Source organism: Miscanthus floridulus, chromosome 12 (assembly GCF_019320115.1).
Source record: "Miscanthus floridulus cultivar M001 chromosome 12, ASM1932011v1, whole genome shotgun sequence".
In the NCBI taxonomy this organism is placed as follows: domain Eukaryota; kingdom Viridiplantae; phylum Streptophyta; class Magnoliopsida; order Poales; family Poaceae; genus Miscanthus; species Miscanthus floridulus.
In genome coordinates, this window is record NC_089591.1 from 82842623 (window position 1) to 82869998 (window position 27376).

Below are 27376 nucleotides of genomic sequence, written 5' to 3' on the forward strand. Positions count from 1 at the left end.
ACCAAGCACGACACTAGGCGACACGACATGTTAGTCGTGCCGTGCGTGATAATGTCGCCGTGCCGACTTAGCGGCCTAGTCATGGTACTATCGCGACTTAGACGTGTCGTGCCGTGCCACTGGACATGGCAGCCCGTAGTGTCCATGCCGGCACTGGCACTATAAGTGCCTAACACCTCAAAATGACCAGAATATCAAGGATAGTAATTTTATCATCTCAAACTTATACAATACAGACCCAAAGTTAAATTCAGGAAACTTATCAAAGATTCAACCTTACAAGTCCACATAAACTTAAGATCACAGGATGTTAAGATCACAGAAACTCACAAGATCACACAAACACAGGAAGAGATAATAAAATAACAATTTATTAGGAGCTTTAGTGCAATGGCTGCCTCATTAAAAACATATCTAGGTAAAACTCACCCTTGTGAGAAACCCTAGACAGAAAAAAGAGTACAACCCAGCTCTACAGAAGTTCATTGTCCTTACATCAAAGTTCACAAGTCCAGAATATTACAGTCCCATTACATAAATGATCACTGAGACACTAATCAAGATAAAGTTCTTCAAATGCTTCTTCAAGTTCCTTGTCCTCCACCATGTGTTGTTGCAGCCTTGCTTTATTAGCCTCCCAATCTTTGATGCAGGTCAGCATCTCCACCATGTCAGGCTTCAGCCTCCTCCGCCGTTCCTCGATGATCCTGTCAGTCATACTAAAAGTAGATTCTGAAGATACGGTAGACATAGGAACAGTTAAAATATCTTTAGCCATAATAGATAGCACTGGATATGTGAGTTTGTGCTAATGCCACCAGTTCAAGATGTTAAAATCATCATTTAACTAGTTCACAGTGTCACAGTCCAAGTAAGAAATAAGTTTAGAAGCATTAAAAGCTGAAGAGCTTGCAGCCTGCAGCAGGGCAGTTGCAGAGGTATCTTTAGCCATGCTTAGAGTAGCACCTCCTAAAGGATGCATACCACCAGCAGAACCACCAACATCATCATCATCATAAAGTTCATCCTAAACAGACCTTTTCTTACTAGACAGGTTAGGAGGGACAGTCCTCCTCAACCTAACAACTCCATATTTCTCCTTATACTTATTGTAAACATCAGTATGTCAAGCTCTAGTGCTAAGCTGGTAAGTAGTATAATCTGTACTAGTAAGGTTACCCAACCTCCTAAGTACTCTATTGAAACCTTTTATTTTAGCTCTAGGGTTCAGGATGAATGCAAAAGAATAAAGCAAGGGTATGTCCCTCTATTATTTATTATATTTGTCTATCATAGGTTGAACCACATGTCCGATGTGACATTAGATGATGAATTATTTAAAGTAACAGCAAACACCTTTTCAGTCAAACCATAATCAGTAAGCACAGATACAACACGGTCAGCAATGTTTTATCCATTGTGGGACACATCAATAAGCACAAGACCAAGCACCCTCTTCTCTAGTTGTCAATCAGAGTTTATGTAATGAGCAACAACACTAAGATAGTTCTCTTTGGCATTACCAGACCAAATATCAGAGGTCAAACACACACAATTAACAGCAGAAAAATTAAGATTCTCAACAAGCTTAGCCTTGTAATCAGTGAAAAATTTAACCATATCTCTAGTGGTGGTTTGCATAGAGATAGGAACATATTTAGGATTATGAGCAGTTCTAATGTACTCTTCAAATGCATCAGTTTCACCCATACTAATAGGAACATCTAGCCTAGCAAGCAATCGAACAAGTTCAGTACGTGCAACCATAGGATTGTACTCCCAATTACACATACTACCATCAAGATTAAAAGAGATCTAAGACTGAGACATGCGATTTTTTTCATGCCTCCTGGGGCATTTATCCCTATGTCGGATGAGGTGACCAGTGCCACCACTAGATAGAGCAGAATATTGCTTAGAGCAATGGATGCACTTAGCGACATACCTGACCTTCTTACCATTGACTTTTTTGAAGAGTTTCTTAAAATCCAGCCACACTACCGAGGTAGAGGGACGAGAGCGCTTGGCGTTGTTCTCGTCCCCTTCACCTTCCTCGTCGTTTGCTGCCCCGCCTTCTTAACCATTGCCGACATCAATGGGAGCCTGAGCGCTAATGCTGAACAGCTCCTCGGCGTCCTCGCGCGGGTCGTCCTCATCGTCATCTCCGGCCAACCCACACAACCGCCTCTCTTCGTTGGCGCCGACCTCAACCGTTTCGTCGTCGGAGCCGGGCATCATCACTCGCCGGCACCCCGGTTCCTCAACAGCTACAAAAAAAGAAGCGTTGGTACAGATCTAGGGTTAGGGTTAGCAAGGATTAGCAAGTTAGGGTTAGGGTTAGGGTTAGGGTTAGGCTTATCTTCGCAGCCGAAGCACCAGAATCACCGCCGAAGTCGATGAAACACGGATCCGTCCCTCTGGTTCCTCAACGGATTCGAATCCGGAGCACCAGAGTAGCCGGCATCCGGTGAGCTCGATAGAGACGAAGAGGAGGACGACAAGGAAAGGACGAGGCTACATCGACAATGCGAGATCAAGAAGAGGGGGGTACTATGCCGTGTCGTGTGCCAGTGTCGGCCACTGGTGGCTCAAGAGGCCACCGGAGGGGGAGAAGAAGAGAGGAGGTTGGAGGCGGGAGAGGAGAATCGCCGTCGCAGCGGAGAGAGCCAGAGAGGAGAGCGAGACAGGAGAGAGAGAGAGCGACGCTCAAAATGAATTAGGGTTTAGGTGGGATACGGAGCGACGGGGGCAAGGCGGTTTATATACCCGCCCCCTCCAACGGGTAAAACCAACGGTCGAGAAGGGCGAGGGAGGCAGATCAACGGTCTGAGCCGTACCGCAGTCGTGCCGGCCTGTTAACCGTGCCGTGCCTGGCCGGCACTGCGGGCCGAAATGATGGCCCAGGAACAGCACTACGGCCGGGCCATGCCAGGCACGGGCACGATGTTGGCCGAGCCGGGCCTGGGCCGTGCTTTTCCGTGCCATGCCTGGGCCAGCCCATCTTGTTAGCGCCAAATGAAAAATTTTATTCGTCAGTTCATCTGGATCCAAAATAAAAAAGAAATGCTAAACAATCCATGAAGTGTGTACGCGTGCACGCAGGTAAGGCAACACGACAATCTTTGCATTGTTGTACCCTAGCGTCCAGGATCTCCAGAAATATACCCTACTTTGTTGTTTTCGGTTTTCGTGCCACAAGTTTGACTCGATTTATAGAAAATATTAGCAACATTTGTATCTCCAAATAAATTTATTAAAAAACTAAATTCAAAGATCTTTCCGATGATACTAATTATGTACCCTAAATAATAATATTTTTTAATATATATTTTGTTAAAATTATTTCTCGGAAAGCGATAACGACAGATATTCTGGGACGGAGGGAGTACTCGTCTCGTCCCCAAGCTAGCTAGCCCTTCTTAGCTTGTCCCCAGGCTCGATCAAGGAAAGGAATCGAAGAGGACAAGCAGCTGACGATTCAATAAACTATTCCAGTAATAATATAATAATAATTGTACTGCATTTCCAGACAAAACATGCTTTTCCAATTAAGTAGAATCGGATTGGAGTTTGCTACAGGAGAAGGGATATACAGTACAAGCTAGAATTGTGTCGTGACTTGTGAGGACACGGAAGACAAGAGATGAGGTAGCACCATCAGCACAGTATGGGCACCTAGCTAGCCAGCATGCAAACAGCCGGTCGGCACCGGCACCTCCAGCTCCAGGGATTCCAGATTGCGGTCATGCATACTAGTGCAAAACGCGCGCCCCTGCGCGCGAGTGCAGGAAGTCTGATGGTTCATACAGTGACAAAGTCGATGATTAGGCTACACTGATGTTTACACAGTTGGAAGTTGTGCATATTATACATACGTGCATGGTCCAGAGAAGTGCGGGGAGAGAGTAGTGTTTCTAGGGTTGTACAGGTAGAATGGCATAGGCATAGGATATCACTACAGAAACATACATGGGTAGATGTATGATATAGGTAATATTGAGATACTACCGCTGCGTAGAGACGATTAGGCTCATTGGGTGATTACAGCTGGTGTTGAGGTCAGTGCTTCATCATTAAGTAATGCCGTGAAGAAGCGATTGCCACACTGCGTTGATGTTCCTGTGTAGAGATCAGAGGATGTTGAGGGGGGGGGGGGGGGGGGGGGGGTGTTAGACAAATGTAGACTAAGGCATTTTGAAAAAGGGTGCGTTATCACTGCAGTAGTATGTAATTAGGGTGTCCATGGTTCCCAGTCCGATGAGTCTGTTTATGCAGAGTATTATGTTAGATATGCGGCGAAAGGAATGAGAAATGGCATGGTCCGCTGTGAAATGTGTGGTACCTGAGTTTCCATAGTATCTTGTTGTGCCGCCTGTAACATAAGGATGAAGTGGTGAATCAGATAGATTTATTTCTGTAGTTCTATGTGGTAATGGATGGTCGGTAACAACAGAGCATGGAATGTGTTGTGGAAACAGCATACCTTGTAGCCGGGAGGTTGCCTCATCATCTATCTCTGGTTTGCCATCCTTTTTTTTGAAAATCAAATTTGAAGTCTATCGTTGGAAACCAGAGAATAAAAGGGCAGAGTCAACATTTTATTGAGATTGGCATTACATGGAAGGATAATAATGGAGAAAGCTGGATTCATAGTGCATTTGGTAAATTGAGTAATAGCCACCACTCATATAATGAAAAAGAATGTTTGTTGCTCTAAAGTTTCGCTTTTCGTTTTTTTTTTAATTTAAAATGAACTGTAGGTGTGCAACTACATGGACCAAAGTTGGCTATAACAACAAATTTTTAAGCGATATATACTGAGGAACCTATAACTGCAATTGGCAACTATGCACCTCTTCTAATACGAAAACAGATAAAATATGTACCTCCCTTCAGGCTTCAGCTGTGCGATGCACTTATGCTCCTTGATCATCACGTGCAGTCCGCCAATCAATATCGAAGACAGGCACTGCCAGCCAACACCATGACTGAACCACCACAACTGACACCACAAGGCATGCACACATGAGATCAAGGGCAGTGAGCATTTAGAAGTTGTCAGGTTGCCTAAACCTCAGGACATAGCAGGTGATAAGATTATAAAAATGTAAACTAAGCAATTGTTTCAGGTATACAATAATTTCCAGGTAATATGTAAATTAAGCATTTGTACAAGAAGTAGACAAGATTTGTATAGCTTGTTGAATACCGCTCTGTGCCTATATTTTTGTAATGAGCTTCCATGTATAGAAACTGAGTGGCCGTTCAAAAGCTCTGAATCTGTACAAACTTTTAATAAACAATAGTAGGTGCTGAAATCATAAAAACGAGCCATATGTTCTGTCAGCCCGTAGAACTATAGTGATTTGCAGGTGATTTTTAGACAGCATCTGAATGAAAAGCATGGAAAATGGAGGAGTATTTCCTTTGGGTGAAATAGTCTTGCTGTGCTAAGTACTCCTCCATATCTATTTTACAATCCAGGATGTAAGTTAGATATTATATGCAAGCTTCATCTCTACCAAATATATTTGACACTTCTAACTAAACTGGAATGAACTGTCATAGTCATACAACCTGAGCACCCATAATATACCATTAACAATAATAGTAAAAACCATCTTACGTAAACCATCTTATACTATTGTGCAGAGTGCTATTCTTTTCATCCATACAGTGGCTACAGACATACAGTCATATAAAAAGACAGGTACCTTAAAAGCCACAAACTGAAACTATACTCAAGGGTATCATCCTATTGATTTGCATAGTAGCTAAACAGGTACAACAAATAGATTTGAGGCTTAGTAACTATGCTTAAGTGTGAGAGGTAAACTGATGGTATTTTCTGCAATAAAAAATAGCTAAAAATTCCTAGTGTAAATAGATATCAAGCCAGCTGCAAACCTGTAAATAAACCAGCTCAAGTGTGTTGCGGAATAGAAATTTGCTTATAGCAGCCTACATAATAATATTGCTCAATAAATCATTTAATGGGGTAGCTGATCCACAAGACCTCATTTAATGGAATAGAAATTTGCTTACAGCAGTCTATAGAAGCAAATGAGCTCACCAGTTCACTTTGTAATCTGGCTGATCCACAGGACCTTAGTTGCCGTTGTTCCAGACCTGCAAGAAAGTGGATTTGCAAGAAAGTGGACAGAGATGGATAGGAATAGATACATCATCGGCTATGGGGTGTGGTCAGTAATAGAACAACCAACAAATCATGTGAAGACATCACTGACAATGGACTTATGGTCAGTAACAAACGCACAAAATGTAGGGATTAACGAAAACGAAACAATACATGCAAAAGCAACTTGGTAAGATATAATGATATTGTCACCACGAAAGTAATGCAAATAACAAGAATCATAGAAGATTGAAAGAACTAATCATCATTGCACAATTCCATTGTCTCAGTCTAAAAAAAGTTCATCATCCCACAACCCCAAAACCTCAGTAAATAACATGGAGAATGAAACAATTAGGCATCACTGTACAATGAAGGATATCAGTTCTGCAAGACCCGTGCATTTAAAAACAATAAAGCGGCAGGAGCCGACGGCCTCCTAGGGGTGGGCGGCCAAGATCCTCGCAGTGAGGAAGGAGCTTAGGGAAGGGGAGGGGGAGAAGGGGAGAGGGTGCACCTCCGCCATGCGCAACGGGCTAGATGCAGGGGTGTGGGGCTCCTCCAGTGATGAAGACCGGCGAGCCAGATCCACACACGTGCCTGGCCCCGACGTTTGCAAGGAGCACGCACCGGAGAAAAAGGTCTTTCCCAATGCACGCAGCACGGATTGAACCCTGTCCAGGCAAACAATTTCAGGGTGACGTGGCCCATCTCCCCTGCGGGGGTTCACCTTAGCATTGTAGGGGGAGATTATAAATTTAAGTAAACAAGGATCTCAAATAAGACCTCACTTGTTTAGGGAAGCAGCCATCACCATGATAAACCACATGAAGGGTGACGCTGAAGTAAGCTGCAGAAATCTCAGTTAAAAAAACTCAGCAGCGTACCAATCGAAACACTAAGAGTCTACTATCAAACTGTAGCCATGAATCTCTGTTCTCAGGATTCAATTACAATTTGCAATGGCAGAAAATACAAACTATTAATAGCTAGATGCCTTCATAGCAATAATCACCCAAGTGGCAAAGAAAGCACCTACTGTCTACTGGTACTGGGCAACGAAGAATGAAGGTGGGGCATTTGTAAAGCAATCAGGCTGCAGCATAAAAGGTATTAGGTGGTTGTAAATTTGGCCTGTAATATTTCTAGTTTTCCATGTAATAAAATTCTGTCCAAATTCTTCATACCAACACATTCCAATATGTTATCACTAGTAGAGAACAGACCTTTGATCCTCGACCAAAATGGGCTCTAGTCCCGGAATTTTTTGCCCCCGGGACTAGAAATACCTTTAGTCCCGGTTGGAGGCTCCAACCGGGACTAAAGGTCCCTGCCCAACGGCTACTGCGCCAGACAGAGGTGGCAGGGACCTTTAGTCCCGGTTGGAGCCACCAACCGGGACTAAAGGTATACTTTTACTCCCGGTTGGTGGCTCCAACCGGGAGTAAAGGTCTACTCCCGGGCCGTGGCTGCGCCCGGGGTTGGAAAGTTACCTTTAGTCCCGGTTGGATCCATCAACCGGGACTAAATGTTCTCCCTTTATAAATCGGCCGTCTCCTCCTTCCTCCCGGCCCCGAGCCCGAGCTCAGCACATTTTGAAGCTCACTGCAGTAGTGTTCTTGCTTCCTCCCTCCCTCCATTGTTCCTCCATCCATTCTTCGATTCCTCCGTCGATTTCTTCGATTCCTCCGTCGATTCTTCAGTTGTAAAGGTTACCAATCTCATACTCTCATTTTTTACCATTATCTTATGCCGTTTTGTTCACTATATATATTTATGGTTCTTTATTGTGGTTTTTTTCATTTGTAAGCAATTTGAGCTCAAAATCACTTCAAGCTTGTATATTTACATGAAAGAAGGTTAAAGTATATATAAATATAAAGTTAGAAAATAGTTAGAAAATTATAGCAAATCCTTACTAGTTGAACTTGCGGACCGTGTTCAGGTCGGCGAGGATGTTCTCTACCGAGCGGTAACGGACGCCAAGGAGGAGCTTTGATTCTACGAGGGAGAGCGACAATGGTCGTGGAAGACCGTGTTCCCTTCCTCGTAGAATCGGAGCTCTTCCTTGACCAAGTACGGTGTCGTTCGGTGGAGAAATGCTCACCGAGCTGATCATGTAAGCAAGGTCAACTAGTACGGATGGTTATTTATTCACATATCCCGATATCGTCGCAGTAGTCTGTCAATCACCGTACCTAAACGTAGTATATATAAATATAAAGTTAGAAAATAGTTAGAAAATTATAGCAAATCCTTACTAGTTGAACTTGCGGACCGTGTTCAGGTCGGCGAGGATGTTCTCTGCCGAGCGGTAACGGACGTCAAGGAGGAGCTTTGATTCTACGAGGGAGAGCGACAACGGTCGTGGAAGACCGTGTTCCCTTCCTCGTAGAATCGGAGCTCTTCCTTGACCAAGTACGGTGCTGTCCGGTGGAGACATGCTCGCCGAGCTGATCACGTAAGCAAGGTCAACTAGTACGGATGGTTATTTATTCACATGTCCCGATATCGTCGCAGTAGTCTGTCAATCACCGTACCTAAACGTAGTAGTCTGTTATGTGTGTACATTCCCATTCTTTTGTTAATTTGCGGAAATATCATATGAATTACTTACCTGCCGCAGTAAAAGACGAGAACACAATGACCATTAAAAATATCATTGTTTAGAGATCTAGATAATTTTATAGTTTGTTAATTTTATTTGTTTATAAAAGGAGAAATTTATAGTGTATTAAAAATGAGTATAGAGAGTAGATGACAACTGCTTCCGGGTCCTCGGCCTCTCATGGGTTTCCAAAGCGACTTAGGCCGGGCCTTCCTCTCATTCCATGCGGCAAGTGTCGTGATGAGACGAAGATTGTGATGGAGTACCGAGTGAAGAAGGAGGGTCCCAACAAGGATCGTATCTTCTACAAGTGTCCGGATCGCAATGTGAGTTATTTTATCGTATTTAATGATTATGGTTAGTTTATACCTATTTTCATGATGGTTGTGATTAAAGTTCTAATTTTTTGTTTTAATTTCAGTGGGATGGCAGTGGACGATGTTCAGGCTTCTACTGGGAGGAAGAGTATGTTGAACTCGTGCAAAAATATCTTGCACAACAGGCAGATACGGCGGCTAATGAGGCAGTGATCTAGCCGAAGAAGCCCAAAGATGTTGCACAATCGGGGGATCTGTCTGTTTTAGTTGAGATTGGTCGCGAAATCCTTGTGCTCCTGAAATGTATTTTAGCTTTAGTTCTTTTAGTGGTAGTTGGGATTGTCTACATTGTAGCGATGCTTTCATAAATTTGTATCTTTTGTGGTGGCACGCATGTTGTATAAATAATTAATTATGATCTAGGTTTTAATATGATATTTATGTCATGTAATGCAGATGAGCCGTTATTGGATGTATAATGCTGATCGCCGCTCCCAAGAGTTCATTGACGGCGTGCATTCTTTGTTACGTGCGGCCGAGGCAAACAAACGCGACGGTTTCATGTGCTGCCCATGTGCCATATGTAAGAATACGGTGGAATATCCTTGCTCAAGGACTCTTCATTCACACTTGTTCAAGTCGGGTTTCATGCCAAACTATATTTGTTGGGCAAAGCACGGAGAAACCGGTGTTGTAATGGAAGAAGGTGAAGAAGAACAATGGGACGACAATGATATTATTCCTGATGGTGCGTGCTTCAATGATACTGCAATAGGAGAAGCTGAAGAAGAGGTAGCCGCAGAAGATGAGTCGGCTGATGATCTTTGTCAGGTCATTCGTGATGCACAAAGAGAATGTGAAAGTGAAAAGGAGAAGATCAAGTTCGAGCGGATGCTAGAAGATCACAAGAAATTGTTGTACCCAACTTGTGATGCAGGGCAGAAAAAATTGGGAACCACATTAGAATTGCTGCAATGGAAGGCAAAGAATGGTGTATCTGACAAGGGATTTGGAGAGTTACTAAAAATCCAAAAGAAGATACTTCCGAAGTACAATGAATTGCCCGCCACTACCTACGAAGCAAAACAAGTTGTCTGTCCTATGGGGCTAGAAATAGAGAAGATACATGCATGTCCTAATGACTGCATCCTATACCGTGGCAAAGAGTACGAGAAATTGGATGCATGCCCGGTATGCCATGCGTCGCGGTATAAGATCAGGCGAGATGACCCTGGTGATGTTGAGGGCGAACGTCCGCGTAAGAAAATCCCTGCCAAGGTTATGTGGTATGCTCCTATAATACCACGCTTGAAACGTCTGTTCAGAAACAAAGAACATGCAAAATTGTTACGATGGCACAAAGAAGACCGTAAGGTAGACAATATGTTGAGACACCCTGCTGATGGGTCCCAGTGGAGAGCAATCGACAGAGAATTCCCGGAGTTTGCAAATGACGCAAGAAACTTAAGGTTTGCTTTAAGTACAGATGGTATCAATCCTTTTGGAGAGCAGAACAGTAGTCATAGCACTTGGCCTGTTACTCTAAGTATCTACAACATTCCTCCTTGGTTATGCATGAAGCGGAAGTTCATTATGATGCCTGTGCTCATCCAAGGCCCGAAGCAACCTGGCAATGACATCGATGTGTACCTGAGACCACTTATTGACGAACTTCTCATTTTGTGGAATAAAGAAGGTGTACGTGTGTGGGATGAGTACAAACAGGAACACTTTGATCTGCGAGCATTGTTGTTCATAACAATCAATGATTGGCCTGCTCTAAGTAATCTTTCAGGACAGTCAAACAAGGGATATAATGCATGCACACACTGCTTCGGTGATATTAGAGGTGTATTCTTGAAAAAATGTCGAAAGGTCATGTACCTTGGCCATCGTCGATTTCTTCCTGCAAATCACCCCGTAAGAAAGAAAGGTAAGCATTTTAAAGGGAAGGCAGACCACCTGACCAAGCCTCGCAACCGAACCGGTGAGGATGTACTCGATATGGTCAATGATGTGAAAGTCGTCTTTGGAAAAGGACATGGAAGCCAACCTATTCCGAAAGACGCTAACGGTCACGCACCCATGTGGAAGAAAAAGTCCATATTTTGGGACCTACCCTATTAGCAAGTCCTGGAGGTCCGTAGCTCGATCGACGTGATGCACTTGACGAAGAATCTTTGTGTGAACCTGCTAGGCTTTATGGGTGTGTATGGAAAGCCTAAGGACACATTTGAAGCACGACAGGACCTGCGTTGTTTGAGAGAAAGAGACAACTTGCATCTAGAGAAGACAGATGATGGACGCCATTACTTACGTCCTGCTAGCTACACTCTAAGCAAAGAGGAGAAGGAAATCATGTTTGAATGCTTAAACAACATCAAGGTACCATCTGGATTCTCCTCGAATATAAAGGGTATTATAAATGTGCCAGAGAAGAAATTCTGTAACTTAAAGTCCCATGACTGTCATGTTCTCATGACGCAATTACTTCCAGTTGCATTAAGAGGAATTCTACCTCCAAATGTACGTCTAGCCACCGTAAAGCTATGTGCATTCCTCAATGCAATTTCTCAGAAGGCAATTGATCCAACTGATCTAGCTAAACTACAGAATGATGTGGTTCAATGTCTCGTCAGCTTTGAGTTAGTGTTCCCTCCTTCCTTCTTTGATATTATGACACACCTCCTAGTTCACCTAGTCAAGGAGATTTTCACTCTCGGTCCTGTGTTCCTACACAACATGTTCCCCTTAGAGAGATTCATGGGAGTCCTGAAGAAATATGTTCACAACCGTGCTCGCCCAGAAGGAAGCATCGCCAAGGGCTATGGAACAGAAGAGGTCATTGAGTTCTGTGTTGACTTTATTCCCGACCTTGACTCGATTGGTGTTCCTGAATCAAGACATGAGGGGAGACTAAGCGGAAAGGGGACACTAGGGAGGAAAACATATATTGGTACGGATGATGATTATTTCAATAAAGCGCACTACACAGTTCTACAGAACTCCTCTTTGGTAGATCCGTATATTGAGACACACAAGGATCTCTTACGATCCGAGTTTCCAGGGAAGACTGAAGCTTGGATTATGCATAAGCACATGGAAACTTTCGGCGGTTGGTTGCGAAAAAAATGTCAAGGTGATGAGAGCATCCATGAGCAACTGTATTTATTGGCTATGCAACCATCATGGCATATCGTCACATACAAAGGGTACGAGATAAATGGGAACATATTCTACACAGTAGCCCAAGATAAAAGGAGTACCAACCAAAACAGTGGTGTCCGCATAGATGCCACAGACCCGAATGGGAATAAGCAGACATATTATGGACGCATAGATGAAATATGGGAACTAGAATATGCACCTACTTTGAAGATCCCATTGTTCAAGTGCCAATGGGTCAAGGTGACCGGAGGCGGGGTAACAGTAGACAACGAGTATGGAATGACAACAGTAGACCTTAGTAATATTGGGTACAAAGACGAACCATTCGTCCTTGTCAAGGATGTCAATCAGGTCTTCTATGTCAATGATATGTCTACCAAACCAAAAAGAGGGAAAAACGATAATGACTCAACCAAAGAGCCAAAGCGCCACATAGTTCTTTCAGGGAAAAGAGTCATCGTGGGAATTGAGGACAAGTCGGACATGTCAGAAGAATATGAAAAGGATGACCGAATTCCGCCCTTCAAAGTGAACAAAGACCCTAGCATCTTGGTAAATGATGAGGACACTCCATGGTTACGAAGCAATCATAACCAAGGGACATACGTAAAGAAGAAGTTCACTGCTGTGCCCACTTGATGATATAGTGATTTAATATAGTGTGTGTTTGAGATATTATGTAATAATTGTGAATTCAGATGTTTATTATGTCATGTTTCAAATTAAATCAATGTTTGATTTGGTGGGATTTCTCTCTCGAAAAGGTAAATTAGGATACCGAGTGATGAAAAATTAAAATATTAACGTTAAAATGATGTGAAAACAAATTTCCTGTCCAAAACCATAATTTTAATAATTTTAATTAAACACTACATTTTTGCATTAACGAAATAATAAATATTAGTTACATTATGTTTTATAATTCTAACAAAAAATAAAAAAAGTTAGGTTATCGATTTTTCCTATGTGCAATAAACAAAAATAAAATTCATATTTTTAACAAAATAATTTTATGCCTTTTATTTAATTTACTATGTATTTAATAAAAACTATTGCATTTCTATTGTATTTAACAAGACTATTGCTTAAAACAGGCGGGAAACGAAACTGCAGGCCACCTTTACTCCCGGGTGGGAAGCCCACCCGGGAGTAAAGGTGGGCTGCAGTTTCGTGGCCCGCCAAAAAAAAGCCTTTACTCCCGGTGCGTGTTACCAACCGGGAGTAAAGGTATACCTTTACTCCCGGTTGGTAACACGCACCGGGAGTAAAGGCACCTTTACTCCCGGTTGGTAACACGCACCGGGAGTAAAGGCACCTTTACTCCCGGTTGGTAATACGCACCGGGAGTAAAGGGTTTTTACTCCCGGTTGGTGGCTGGCACCGAGAGTAATTCTCTCTGCTATATAACCTCCAACGCCTGGCAGATCGATCCGCTCGTCTTCTTCCTCGTCGAACACCGCCGCCCTCTTCTTCCTCGCGCCGCGTCCATTCGCCTTCCGTGACACCGGCACCGCCGTCTTCTTCCTCGTGCGGCCTCCACCGCGCGCGCCCGTGCCCCTCCGCGCTTGCCCGTGGCCCTCCACCGCGCCCTCCTCCGCGCCCGAGGCCCTCCACCGCGCGTTGCCCCACCGCGCCGGCCCGAGGCCCTCCAGTACACTGCCGAGCTTGATCGAGGTGATATATTCGTCGATCTCTTTGTACATTCGTCCGAGCCCTCCACTGCCGAGTTATAGATCACGTCGAAAACTACAACTTTGGTGTAAGCCATGTCAACGGTCGAGGTCGATTGAAAATTCCAAATTTTGAATCACAAAATCTAGAAACTAAAAATGAATATTTGGAACTCTAAATGATTTTAAATAAAAACATATCTTAAGGCAAGTTTTGAATATTTGGATATTATATGGATAAATTAGCAAGTTTAATTACAGTGTCAAAAACTGCATTTTATGGTACAAAAATACATTTTAAGATCACTAGGACCTGAACTCATGACAAGTATAATTAAGGATCACCAATGAAATTACTTTAGAAATTAATTAGATCGATGTAAATCCATGGCTTGTATAATAAACACGCTATATATTATTTGGAAACAACGCTACGAACCATCCGCTAATGATCCAGCCCATCAACCGCCATATATTCATCACTATATGATATGCCATTATTTCAAGATGCAGTTTCAATAGAAGAATTTTTTCTATCTTCATAGATCAATGTTTGTTAACGAAATTTTATCCAAATATATTCATGTAGGGTCTTTTTTTTTGAAGGATTTGTTGTAGGATATATAATGGTCAAATAGGAACTCAATTTTGATACCCAGTTTGTAAACTAAGCGTTTTTTAGTTTATCAAAAATATCACATGTGATGATGTTAGCAGTTTTTGTTGGACTTGCATGCATGGCTATAGACAAATGAAGGAAAACTTCAATGTTTCTTCATTTGTGAACTTTGAATATACAGATATAATATATTAATGTTGCTAAAGTAATATGAGCATTACATATTTTTTTCCGGGAAGACTATCTTCAAACTTTATATCATAGCATCAGAGATCGCCTGTAGAAGAAGAAAATAAATTCTTATCATTTCGGGAATAGTAATGGTTATATGAGCAATAAGACACATATACTTACATTTCATAATGACTTATACTTACATTATTAACATAGAATTTTCTCATATGATGAATGACTACATGGTTCACATGGTACATAGGATCACAACATCACGCACCGACACCGCCCCGGCCCGCCTCACGTCGTCGTCATCGTCAGCACGCCGGCCCACCTCACGTCATCGTCGTCAGCACACCGGCCACCGCGCCGACACGTATATATACGTCATTTGTATTCATATGCATTTCGTCCATGCATTTCTATGTATACGGCGGAGCACCGCCGCCCTCGTTCACCCATGTGTACAGACATATATACGGCGGAGTGGAGCACCGCCACTCTTGTCACACCGCCCTTTCTCGTGCCCTAATTCGCCCTAGTACCGACGTAGTTCGTCCTAGTGTGGTGAATTGCGTCCGTGATCGAGGGGCAAGATTTAATAATGCATATTGTTTGTAGATTTTACGCATGTAATAAGCAAAGATTTGACGTACTATATATTGGTTTTGTTTTTTGAAGCTAGATGGCCGACCCGAGAAATATGGATGAGGAGTTGATGATGAATTTGATCAACACTGGCACTCAAGTTGCCGGCGATGATGGTGCTAAAAATAACGTGCAAGAGGATGTAGATGACGGGAGTCAGTACTTAGCTCTTGAACAAAATGAGCAACAACATATTGGCCAAGTATATATTTTTTATTATTAGCTATATATATATTATCATATGTCTTATGTGTGCTCATGACATTAAAAATAATGTTTATGTTTTGTAGCCCTCTGGATCGACATCAACAACTACAACGAAGAGTAAAAATGTTCGAGGTCCCAAAAAGCCATTGGAGGGTCGCTTCATCATCTCGGAGTTCAATGTGGATACAGGAGAACCGGGGGGGGCCGAATAAAATGAAATTTGTGCACCACTGTGGTTACCTTGTACGGGACCGGCTCCCGATTAGTACCCGTGAATGGAAGAAGAAGACCAATGCTCCTCATATTAGTTTTGTCTCCGATCGTGACAAGGCGTTAATTTGGAATGATGTCTTGGTACATTTCACGCTCCAAACAGATGATTATGATGATATAATAGATGGTGATGAATTGAAGGAGCGAGTTAGGGATTGGGCAATGAAGAAGATGGCCACCCAGTTTCAGACTTGGAAGAAACACCTATACACGACGTATGTCAAGAAGAACATAGCACCAGATTTTACTGTCCCAGGCCCGATCTCAAAGCAGAGGCCCTATTGGGATGAGTTTGTACAGTACAAGACTTCGGAAGAGGGTGTGAGTCGGGTGATAAAGAACCAACGTAATGCCCAACAGAAGACATACCACCATACCTTGGGATCAGGTGGCTACCCGACTGCCATTAAGAAGTGGAACAAAATGGAAGCAGACCTTCTTGCCAAGGGTATCAGACTAGAATCACTCGAGTGGGGAGAACGTGCAAAGAATTGGTTTTTCACTCATGGGGGAACACTAGACCAGGAGACAGGGAAGTGCGTTTATGGCGCAAGACTGCAAGAAGCAGCAGAAAGATTGTTTTATGCTCAGAGAGCTACTGCTAGTGGTGCGTTCAGGCCCAACAGAGAGAAGGATGAGCTGACATACGCCATCGGGACTATTGAACATGGTGGCCGAACTAGAGGCAAAGGAAGTGTCTCGTGGGAGCATGGATTCCCTCAGGACAGACCTTCCTACAGAAGTCGCCAGAGAAAGAAGGAAGAAGAGGCACAACGGCTCCAGAGGTTGGAGGAAGCGGTGCGTGAAGCACAGGAGCGGGAAAAAAACCTTGAAGCGAGAATGCAGGAGGAAATCAAAAGGCAAGTGCAAATAGCAGTGAGTGCAAGCAAGCAGGCATCAGAGCCAGGAATCAACATTAGCCAATCTGTTCAGTTGAAAAGCAGCTGCGCTTCCACGGAGATACCAAATCAAGGGGACACAGGACTGCGCTTCCCTGTGGATGACGTCACTGAACCTTATACAACGTGTGAGCTACACATTTCGAAGGAGAATTCCACAATCAAGGTGGCTATCGGTCTTGTTAATCCTATCGACCGAACCAAGACACCAAGGATTCATGGGAATATAATCCAAGAAGGATATGCTACCATCTCGGTAGATAAAGCTGAAAAAGGTATTAGTGATTTGCCTCTTGACATTCCTGGAGGTGATGGCGAGAAGACTCTAGGAGAAGCGGAGAAGACATTCATTCTATGGCGCAAGCGCTACATCATCATTCCAGGGATGTCGGCTCCACCTCCTCCTGAACTACCTCACCATAGGTACGTGCGGATGAAAACACTACATCATTAATTTGTATTGGCTTAAATAATTAACAATCTGCTCATAATAATATGTCATTCCTTTTTTTGTAGCAGATCCTCCCCCAACCTAAATCCAATTGTTCAATCGCCAGATCATCATAGTGCTCTGTACGATGACATTGTGTTGGAAGACGAGGCTGCATCCACACCCTCTCCAAGGAGGTCTCCAACGCCGCAGCCGCCACCTCCAAGGAGGTCTCCAACGCCGCTGCCAACACCTCCAAGGAGGTCTCCAACGCCTCCCCCGCCCCCGCCTACCAAGAAGCCTAGCAAGAGGCCAGCCCCTCAAACGAAGAACCAGTCCCCGCCTGCAAAGAAAGCCACCGTGAAACCAAGGGCTATTCCCAAAATAATATCTGAAGAGAAGGAAGAAGGAACTGATGCATATAAAAAAGACATGTCTAGATTCTATGACAAACTTAAAATGAATCAAGAAGCAAGGAGAAACCCAGAGAAACCGTACTTCTTCGTAGCTCCAGATATTTTAAGAAAAAAGGTGACTTCTTACCAGCAACAACAACGGGAATCTCGTAAGCCGTCCAAATCAACGTTATCAGACTATGACCGCACTCTCACCAAGTCAATTGAGGCGGCACAGAAAAAGAAGTGGGCAGGGAAAGGAGTTGCCCAACTCGAACAACAAGCGCACCGATCAATCCCCCCGCTAGTTGTTGGTAATGAATATGGTTCGAATTTAGGATTAATGCATCAGGCAAACATACCTCCGGATGTTGATTTGGATCACCTTGGTGAATTTCTTGATGAGACTGGTCTCGACCTTTACCAGATGTTTGGTGATGGAAACATTGAGAGTGCGGCGGAGGTTGATATTTGGAAGAAAAAATTTGTACTAGGCCAGAGTCTATACAACCCTCAAGCCTTATCTGATCTGGGGACGCAAATGTACCTGCTAAACAAGTGGTACATGCAGGCGTCTACCAGTGGAGACTTCTGCGTTGGTGTCAGAATTAGAGACGAACATTGGTTCCATGGCGATGATGTTATGTATGTTGACTTTGCAGAATTTCATCAACTATGCCACCTGACCTCTCTGGACAAAGTTATCATTAGCTGCTATTGCCTGTAAGTAATAATTCTTTCGATCTATTATTAAACTCATCATATGTGTGTATATGCATATAAATTATCCTAACAAGTACTATATATATGCAGATTTACAATGACAGAGCTCAGAAAGGAAGGCTGCAATGAAATTGGTTTTGTTGATCCCCATATAGTATTCAAAGACCCAATTACTCCAATGACTAATTGGAAGTCTGAGTCAGAGAGTAACCTCATGAACTTCTTAGTGAACCAACGCCACAAGAAGGATATACTCTTTCCCTATAACTTCAAGTGAGTGTTAATCATGTCGATCATAGCCTTAATGGCTCATATGTTGATTCTAGTTAATTAATGAGTGTTATGCGTTATATCCTATAAACACATGCAGCAATCACTGGATATTGATGGACATCGATCTGGTGAAAAGTCACTTGATAATCTATGACTCGATGAGAAAACCACAACAAGACTACCAAGATATGATAGATATTATCCAGAGGTAATTTCGGGATCTCTAGCAACTATATATACACACAAACATGATGATTAACTATATCTGATGACGTGGCAAATTTTTTATTGGGCAGTGTTTGGAAAACCTTTATTGAGAAGCAACACATGGAAAAATGCAAAGCGCCACTGAATGTAATCCCATTGAAAGTAAGTCCCCTGAATCGCATCATCTTTATTAATTAAACATATAGCTTTCACCGGATCACCAGATTGGATGACAAATCTTTTTCTCGTAAAGTGGTGTCTGAGGCAGGAACAGGGGAACAACTACTGTGGTTACTATGTTTGCAAGTTTATCAAGGTGCTCTCCCAAAGAACTCCTACAGAGAGACTCAAAGTACGTTAAAAATACACTATATATTCATTTAATTATTATTATTGATTGTGTTACTATGTCTTTATATATATATATATGTACATATATTAATTTATTTTCCTTTAATTCAAACCTGTAGACTCGATGGTTGGAGGAAAAGGTCATACGGCAAGACCAAATCAAAGCAATTCAAGAGTCTATAGCCGGATTTTTTAATGAGCAGGTCATCGATTCCAAGGGCGAGTTCTACTTCGACCCAACACTGCCATTGAAGCCAAGCTAGAGGATGAGAAGAAACTTGTTATGTCACAACAACTATAATACAATCTTTTGTAATATATGCACATGAAATAATATAATGTAAAATACACATATGCATGCATGCATGTAAATATATATATGATGTATATATATATATATATATATATATATATATATATATATATATATATATATATATATATATATATTTCTATGCTTGAATTGTGTGATTTAATACGTTCATTGTGCTTGAACCGAAACATACTATATGCGCGTATAAATGTATAATTAGCAGCGTACAATACGACTTCGAAAACCTATTTTGAAAAGAAAACAAAAAAATGAAAAGAAAAGAAAAAAGAAAAAAACCTTTAGTCCCGGTTCGTATTACCAACCGGGACTAAAGGTGCCGGCCATCGTGGCATGTCAGGAGGCACCTTTAGTCCCGGTTGGTGTTACCCACCGGGACTAAAGGTCCTCCTTTAGTCCCGGTTCCTGATCCGAGACTAAAGGACCCCCCTTTAGTCCCGGATGCTTGCTCCCGGGTGGGGAACCGGGACTAGAGGGGGTTCCCCACCGGGAGTAAAGCTCGGTTCTCTACCAGTGTATTCAGTTTGAATACTAAACCGGTGATCTCTGATGGAACAGATCACTACTGTCTATTTTACAACAGCATGCCATAATTAACAGGAACTTAACAAAGTGAATCACAATGTAATTTCAATTCTAGTAAACTACAAACTCGCCCTCCTCTGTTTCTTCTAAAAATCGATTAGGAACATATATGCATACAACGTGCGAGAAAACAAAAAGAGAACAGGAAGGAAATAACAACAATATGCATAGCAGAGTAGTAGCTTCTTAGATTAAACAAGCAAAAAGGAGATTAGAAAACAGGACAGGTGAAAAGGTCTCACAAATGTGGACTGAAAATTTTAAAAAGAGCAAGATGCATAACTGGGCTGATAAGAAAAAAAAACAGGCAAAAAGGTTCAGGTCGTCATCAATTCTCACTATACAACCCACAGTAAATCTGCAAATACTAAACAACAAGCTATATCTAAATAAGCTAAACAACGTGCTGGCTCATTTGGCGCAAGGAAACTATCAACTGTACTCATCAGGTACTTTATACGAAAAACACAAATGGATAATCTTATTTATGCAATTATTTATGCAATGACTATCATATGGGAACACCGGTAAAAAAAGAAGCTAAGTAGGATAAGGGATCTAGATGACGAGCCATGAGATGGAGGACGAGGAGAAGAAGAGGGTGAGGTACCTCAAGATCCGGCTGTGACGAGCCAAGCCGCCGCCGCCAAGGAAGAGGCCACGCGCAGACGGAAGCGTCGAACAAAGGCACCTAGGGTTTCGTCGTTTCGTCGAGGCCACGAGCGCACGCGGACCGGCGGGAGGAAGCCGCGTCGGGGTGGCAGCCGCGGCGGCTGCCACCTGCAGGAGCCGCTAGCGCCCGTGCGCCGCCGTCCCGCCCACGCCATTTGCCGGCCGATGCGCCGCGGCATCGCGCGAGAGAGAGGGAGAGAGGGGAAGGGGAAAGCAGAGACGGAGGAGGGGGCCAGCATGCCACCACGTTGGGAGAGAGGGAGAGGGAGAGAGGGGGGGAGAGGAAGGGACGACGGGGGCGGAGGCGGCGGAGGTGCAGGTCGCTGGAGGAGCAGCGCGGCCTCGGAAGAGACGGAGAGAGAGGAGACGATGCGAGTTTTTTTTTTTGCGATTTAGGATGGGGAGGGGGAGAAGCAGCAAGATATTTGTGTGGATGGGAATTTCGGGCGACGTGGCTGAACCCTGTCCAGGCAAACAATTTCGGGTGACGTGGCCCATCTCCCCTGGTTCACCTTAGGCCCTTTTCGGGTTTTCATAAGTCAGGTGACTAAAAACAAATGACCTATAAGTCATGCCGGTTTGGATGTAGAGGTGACTTATAAGTTGGTGGTATTTGGCAAAATCAATCACTTATTTCACTTTTTAACTTATAAGTAGGTGACTTATTTGGAATCAAATATGCCCTTAGAATTGTAGGAGGGACGGGATGGATTCTTCGTAGTGGGAAAGAGAACGTTCCGGCGATATCCGTGGATAAAGATATGATCCCATCCTATTCTCTAATGGATCAAATACCCATCGGGTATCGGGGCCGTTACCATCTTTAGTTGTGGCTTTGCAGCCGTGACCCGCCAGTACGTACAACGATTGGATACCCCACACGTTCACTCACTCACCCCCCACTGCACTCTCACCTATTTTTGGTTAGATCTAACTGTATCACAGGCCAATCTCAGCTGAGCTCTCAATTAGCTAGCTAGTTAGATCTGCTGTAGTAGTCCAGACTATTCATTGAAAAGCTGTTGATGTGTACGCTGTCTCCTGAAATCAGGACAAGTGAACAGACGATAATAATGCATGTGATGCCGCCATGGATTGATAGGAACCTGAAACCAGCAGTCGCCAAGCTCAGCTTTGTTACAATTAGCTAGAGATGTGTTGTTTTGTTTGTTTGTGTACACATAATCTCTGATTGCTGGTTAATCATCCGCCCAAAATATCTAGCTCTTGTTTGTCTACTTATAACCTTGTTAAATTCTGGTCGCCAAATTTAGGACCAAGGAAATAGCGCTATGAAAACTCTGGTAGTTAGGGCTTTCGCAGTCCATTAATGATGCCCCCTTGCCACCATTACTGATCGCTTGTGTAACTTTTGAAATTCCTTTCCTCTTAATGAAAAACGGCTGAACCCCGATCGAGAAAAAAGAACCTTGTTAAATGACTCGCCACGCCCTCATTATTAACTCTTTATATTAGCTAAAGCATCTATATATTGCAAGAGGCGGAGCAAGGCCCATGCGACAGTATTGGGAGAGGAGCTCAGACCCAAAATCTTGATACTACTCCCCCTATTTAGGGTGGCGTTTTGTATCCGACAGTGGTCCATGTTGCATAGAGAGGAGACTGACCGTTGTTCAAAAACGGGTGCAACAGCTGGGAGATCATGATTTTGGCCATCTTTGCGAAGTTTGGTTGGAAGTTCAGGGATCAGATTGAGATTTAGTTCTTTTTTGTGTGCAGCGCTCACTAGTTGGGCTGAACTCTGTTTTTTTTTTCTCTTCCATGTGTGCAAGCCATATGCTTTGGTTTGTATTCGAACTATCAGTTGTGTACCACCTGCGGATGGTAAAGACTAGAACTTTGTTCCTTTATCCAAAAAAATCAACCACAAATATTAAAAAACTATTTTTATTGTTCAAGTTTTGTGTCCATTAATTAACCTAATGATTTTTGAGCATCCAATTAGGAATAAGAGCTGAGATGTCCAGTCAGAATAAGCTGGCCCAGCTGCTTTATTATTAAGTCCTCATATTTGTGGGATGTAGCTAGGGAGTATTTTCCTTAGCCATGGTAAATATACCTCCTCTCCCCCCCCCCCCCCCCCCCCCCCCCCCAAAAAAAAAACAGAGAGAGAGAAGAAGCTATGAACAATATCCTGATGAGGGATTTATTTGAAAATTTTAGCTAGGAGTATTATATGGTGCTGATATTGCTGAATTAATTAATTGGGAAAGGAAGGCAGGGAGGGGTGCCATGTATTCTAGGTGGTTTGGCTTTGGTGTCAGCTATCATATGCCTTTCTAGTGCAGAGAGATTCCATTCCACATTTGGCATGCAGTTCTGAACTTGAGCTATCATACGCCCTGTTCGCTAGTGGAGGAACAACCATGCATAAACATGGCCATCATCATATCACTAGATATTTATTGGCCCAATGTTCCATTATGAATGGCTTCTCACTACGCACAAAGTCCATGTAGTACTTTCTTTATACCCCTTTGTCCATAAAAGTATGCAATTCTCATTTTTCGAGGAGTCAAATAATTTAAAGTTTGACTAAATTTATATAAAAAGTAATAACATTTAGAGATACCCATCAAAGCCCAACCCGTGCTTCTGCATGGGGTACAATATGAGATACAAGTATTAGATGTTCATATTCATAATACACAAACTAATTATAATTACTTATCTTTGTGTTTTCGTTCTCTCTATTTATTCATTTATCTAGTGTAACTTGTTGAGTTATGATAAACTTATCTCTATATACACATGTAATGATATATATAAATATAAAATGAAAATTTTCATTAGTGCTTATAGCTTTTTTTGTCTCATTACATGGCACATTGGTCCATAAATTTGCATCTATATTACCCACCTTGCCACTCTAAATTTGCACGTAAATTATCTATCTCTGTTATTATGAAACATAATACTAATTAATCCTAAATTTGCTTTTTTAATTACCCACCATACCAATGTAAAACATAATGATATTGTAATATCTTTATTTGTATCTGAACTTGCAAAATATTCCATCATAAAAAATAAAATTAAATATCCCTCCAATGCATATATAAATACAATATAAGATATAAAAGAAAATAAATTCAATAATAATAAAACATGCTATATATATATTTAATTGCATACTTCTACCATAGTAAATTAAAAATAAACATAAATGTTATCTGCTACCATACAAACCAAGTAAACATGCATATATTGGGATAAATGCAATCATGAAAAATGTTTCATTAACAATCCACATACTAATATACTAACAATTCACTTTAAATCATATTAATACTCCATGACAATAAATTTTGTGTGTTGTCATTTTAGATAAGTTTATACATTTTGATTGAAAAATATGACATCAACATTGGTATTAATTTTAATCTCTTTATGTTTTTTATAAAACAAAACTACTACACATATAATTCTTTGATGTAGAAAATTAAACATCTTAAGTGCCATCCTGTAGCATGAAACAAATGGTCATGGCACCGTGGTACCTAAGAATGTAGTTAGGACCTAGAATATATTTTTAGTCAAGGACAAAAGAAATTTTTTGAATAAAAGGTACGACAAGTGAAATCTGTCGGAAAGGAGCATGCTGTAGCTAGGTGAGGGTGAGGCCCGTCCACCGATCGATCGATCGATGGAGAGCTGTGCTACGGCGAAAAGTATTGGCAGCTGCAGCAGCAACAAGTTGCTAGCTATGTAGGACTCCATTATGCTCACGAAGACGATAATGGCGGGACCTTTAGCTTCAATTTGATCAGTAGTTCCCCTCACCTCTCCTCTCTCGAGCACGCACTGCAGGAAGGGCCCCCCGGGGGACACGGACGTGGACACGCACAGCGGATTGATGCCAACCCGATTTGGAGCCAGGCGACGGGCGAGGAACAACCGATCGATCCTCCCGGGGTCCATGACCTGAAAATGACATGTTCTCACGAATTTTTTGCAGCCTTGCATGGTAGATCATCTAGATGGTCACTCACTTCACTTGCAGGTACAGGTACGAGCTTTGGCCGCCAACCAGGGTGGCCACGTCGCCCCAAACTCCCCTGTCCGTCCGATTCTCCGATCGACGGCCGTGTTGGCTCCGTCGCTCGCTACAACCCACGCCCCACCGCTACGAAGCCCTCGGCGGCTCTCACCGGCCCCGACGCCCTCCTCCTTTCCGCTCTCTCTCTCTCTCTCTCTCTCTCTCTCTCTCTCTCGCTCTCTCTCCCTCCCTCGCTACCGGCTCGCGGCGTGGGACGGCCTCGGCGGTGGCCCGCCCTCCGCGCGGCGGCGGCCTCCCTCTTTCTCCTCCTCCTCCTCCTCCTCCTCCTCCTCCTCCACCACCACCACCACGCCACTTCCTCCTCGCGACGCAGCGCAGCGGGTCGCGCGGCCTAGGGTTTCGCCCCTCCGTCGCCGGTCGTTCCCACGGCCGCGCGGCCAGCCGGCGGACGCCCTGACGTGGCGGAGGCCTCTGGCGGCGGAGGAACCTCCATGGTCGCCGTGCATGAAGACGGGGAGGTCACGTTAGCAACCTCGGCGGTGGATCTGGACCGGCCGCTCGCGGAGCCCCTCCTGCCGGCCGATCTGAGGCTGGAGCACGGCGTCCACCTCGCGCAGCCAACGGAGGCGGTGGATCTGCGGCGAGCAGCCGGATCCAGCGCCAGCCCTCCCCGTCTCCACTAGATCCGCTGCATGGCCTCCACCGATGGCCGGTGCGCGGCCGGCACGGTGCCACACGTCCCTCTCTCCATCCATGCGACCATGGCGACGGTACATGGAGCGCACGGCCGGGGCGGTGCAGCTACGGCCGCCCTCCTCCCTTCGCCTCCTCCACGCCCCCCTCGCGCCGCACGGCGACGGTGGGCCCCCAGCGTGGCGGCGGCGGTGCCCACCTAGGGTTTCGCCTCTCCATCACTGGCCGTCCCGGTATGCTCTCTCTCTATATCTCTCCCAGAGCAGCCCTACCACGGGGCTGTCGGCCCCGTCGGGCCCCTGCGCCCCCCTCCCAATCCGTCTCATCTCTATTGGCCCCGTTGCAGTCTCCTCTCTGTCCCTCGTCTGATCTGCACTAGAGCTTGACAGACTGATTCCATTCATACAGGAAAGGGCACGTCCTTGCCCCTGCTCTCCATCCCCGTCTGTCTATTTATTATTACGCAAGATGAACAGACCAATACATCCATTCGTTTTCTTCCAAGAGGAACAATGTCTACCTGTTTTATGTATATATAGCCGGGGCATATATCATTGCTGATGTTGTGGTCAGGTGCATCCGGTAAATCCGACCATATTTGTATGCCATTGTTGTTTTCCCTATTATGTTGACCATATTTCAATGCCGATGATGCTGAAAAAAAATTCCCCATCCTCAATGATGGCATGTGACAATAGACAGTTATAGTTATCACTATTTTATGTTCTTCTTATTCTCATTTCAAGTCAGCCATAGCCATATGTTGTGATGAAGACTTGGTCTTTTATGATATTTGTATTCCACCTTTATTCAGCTGAGCCATTTGGCGTATGGGATGATGCTGACCATTTACAAATGTATATGGTCCTTTTTGGTTGTCTTAGTGAACTGAGGCAATTTGCCATATGCAATGATGAGCTATTTTTCCCGGCCAACAATCCAATCTTGTTTCGTACGCTTCACTGCTATCTGTAAAAACAAAGGTCGAAGCTTTGTGCTCTTGTGCAATTGTGCTGTACTATGGTCTGCTCCGTCAGCCCTTCTTTGTGGTTTCTTGTGATTTGAACTACGTTTACTGTTACTTATTTCGTGTAATGCATGTTACCGAGCATACGAAAAAGGGTGAAGCCTTTCCAGCTTATCACAGCCATGGTGGTTTTCCCGCTGCTGCCTTTCCATCTTATCACAGGCGTATTTCCATCTGTGCACATTTAGGCAACTCAATTTTACCGTCAATATGACAGACTGCAATTAGCTTTCATGCTTATATTTGTTTATTTTCCATTGCTTTCCTATTGCTCATGATGATTTCGTGGTTCCATCATTTTTTTAGATATGAGCTCCTCGGTAATGTTGGTCTTCCACATTGCCTTTTTTGCTTCTTGCACATTAAGTTTTGCAATGGTTCGAATTCGTGTTTTCCTTGCAACAAATTCGTATTGGTGGGGTTTTGATACATCTATTGTTCTTTAGTGCTGGTAAATTTATTCTCAGTTGCTCCTGTGTACATCTACTGGTATGCTGTTCCAGTTTCTGTAGCTTCTACAGACATGTGTATCATGGAATCCATGCTTTTGTAGCATTAACGAAGCATCTTGTGTATTCATTCATTTCGTATCCTATTGGATTTGCACTCTTATTCAGCTGGACTGTGATGATTTCATTTCTTAACATTGGTTTTCATAGCGTGTGCCCTCTCAACCTTCTTAGTTTTCAATGTCATCCCTTTACAGGTTTTACTCGGTATCGATTAGTCTCCTGCCTACCCAGTTTCCTTTTTTTGTGCTTCTTTATCTGCCCAGACATGTGACCATGTATTGCTAGCCTATGTAGCCTTAGATTCGTTCATAATATTTCGTAGGGACATTTGACTTTTTATATTACTACAGCCAAATAATGTGAATTATTGGGTTGCTATGTGTTACCATGAAACGAACCTGCAGCCTTCCAAGCTATGTGAGTGACTACCTTCCCAC

The 27376-nt window shown here is 43.4% G+C and overlaps 1 long non-coding RNA gene across 6 annotated transcripts; it reads right to left on the reverse strand.

Annotated features, from left to right (window-relative positions):
* Positions 1-359: 359 nt before the first annotated feature.
* On the reverse strand, positions 360-21063 carry LOC136498047 (uncharacterized). 6 transcript variants are annotated; one of them, XR_010769503.1, is made up of 7 exons: positions 20625-21063; positions 6928-6986; positions 6074-6852; positions 4887-5002; positions 4484-4556; positions 4343-4372; positions 360-2267 (listed from the first exon to the last, which is right to left on the reverse strand). It is a non-coding gene; the product is annotated as an uncharacterized lncRNA (long non-coding RNA). The 6 variants fall into 6 exon arrangements; XR_010769501.1 differs by having other exon boundaries at positions 6074-6986; XR_010769502.1 differs by lacking the exon at positions 20625-21063 and having other exon boundaries at positions 6928-7338.
* Between the last annotated feature and the right edge of the window lie 6313 nt (positions 21064-27376).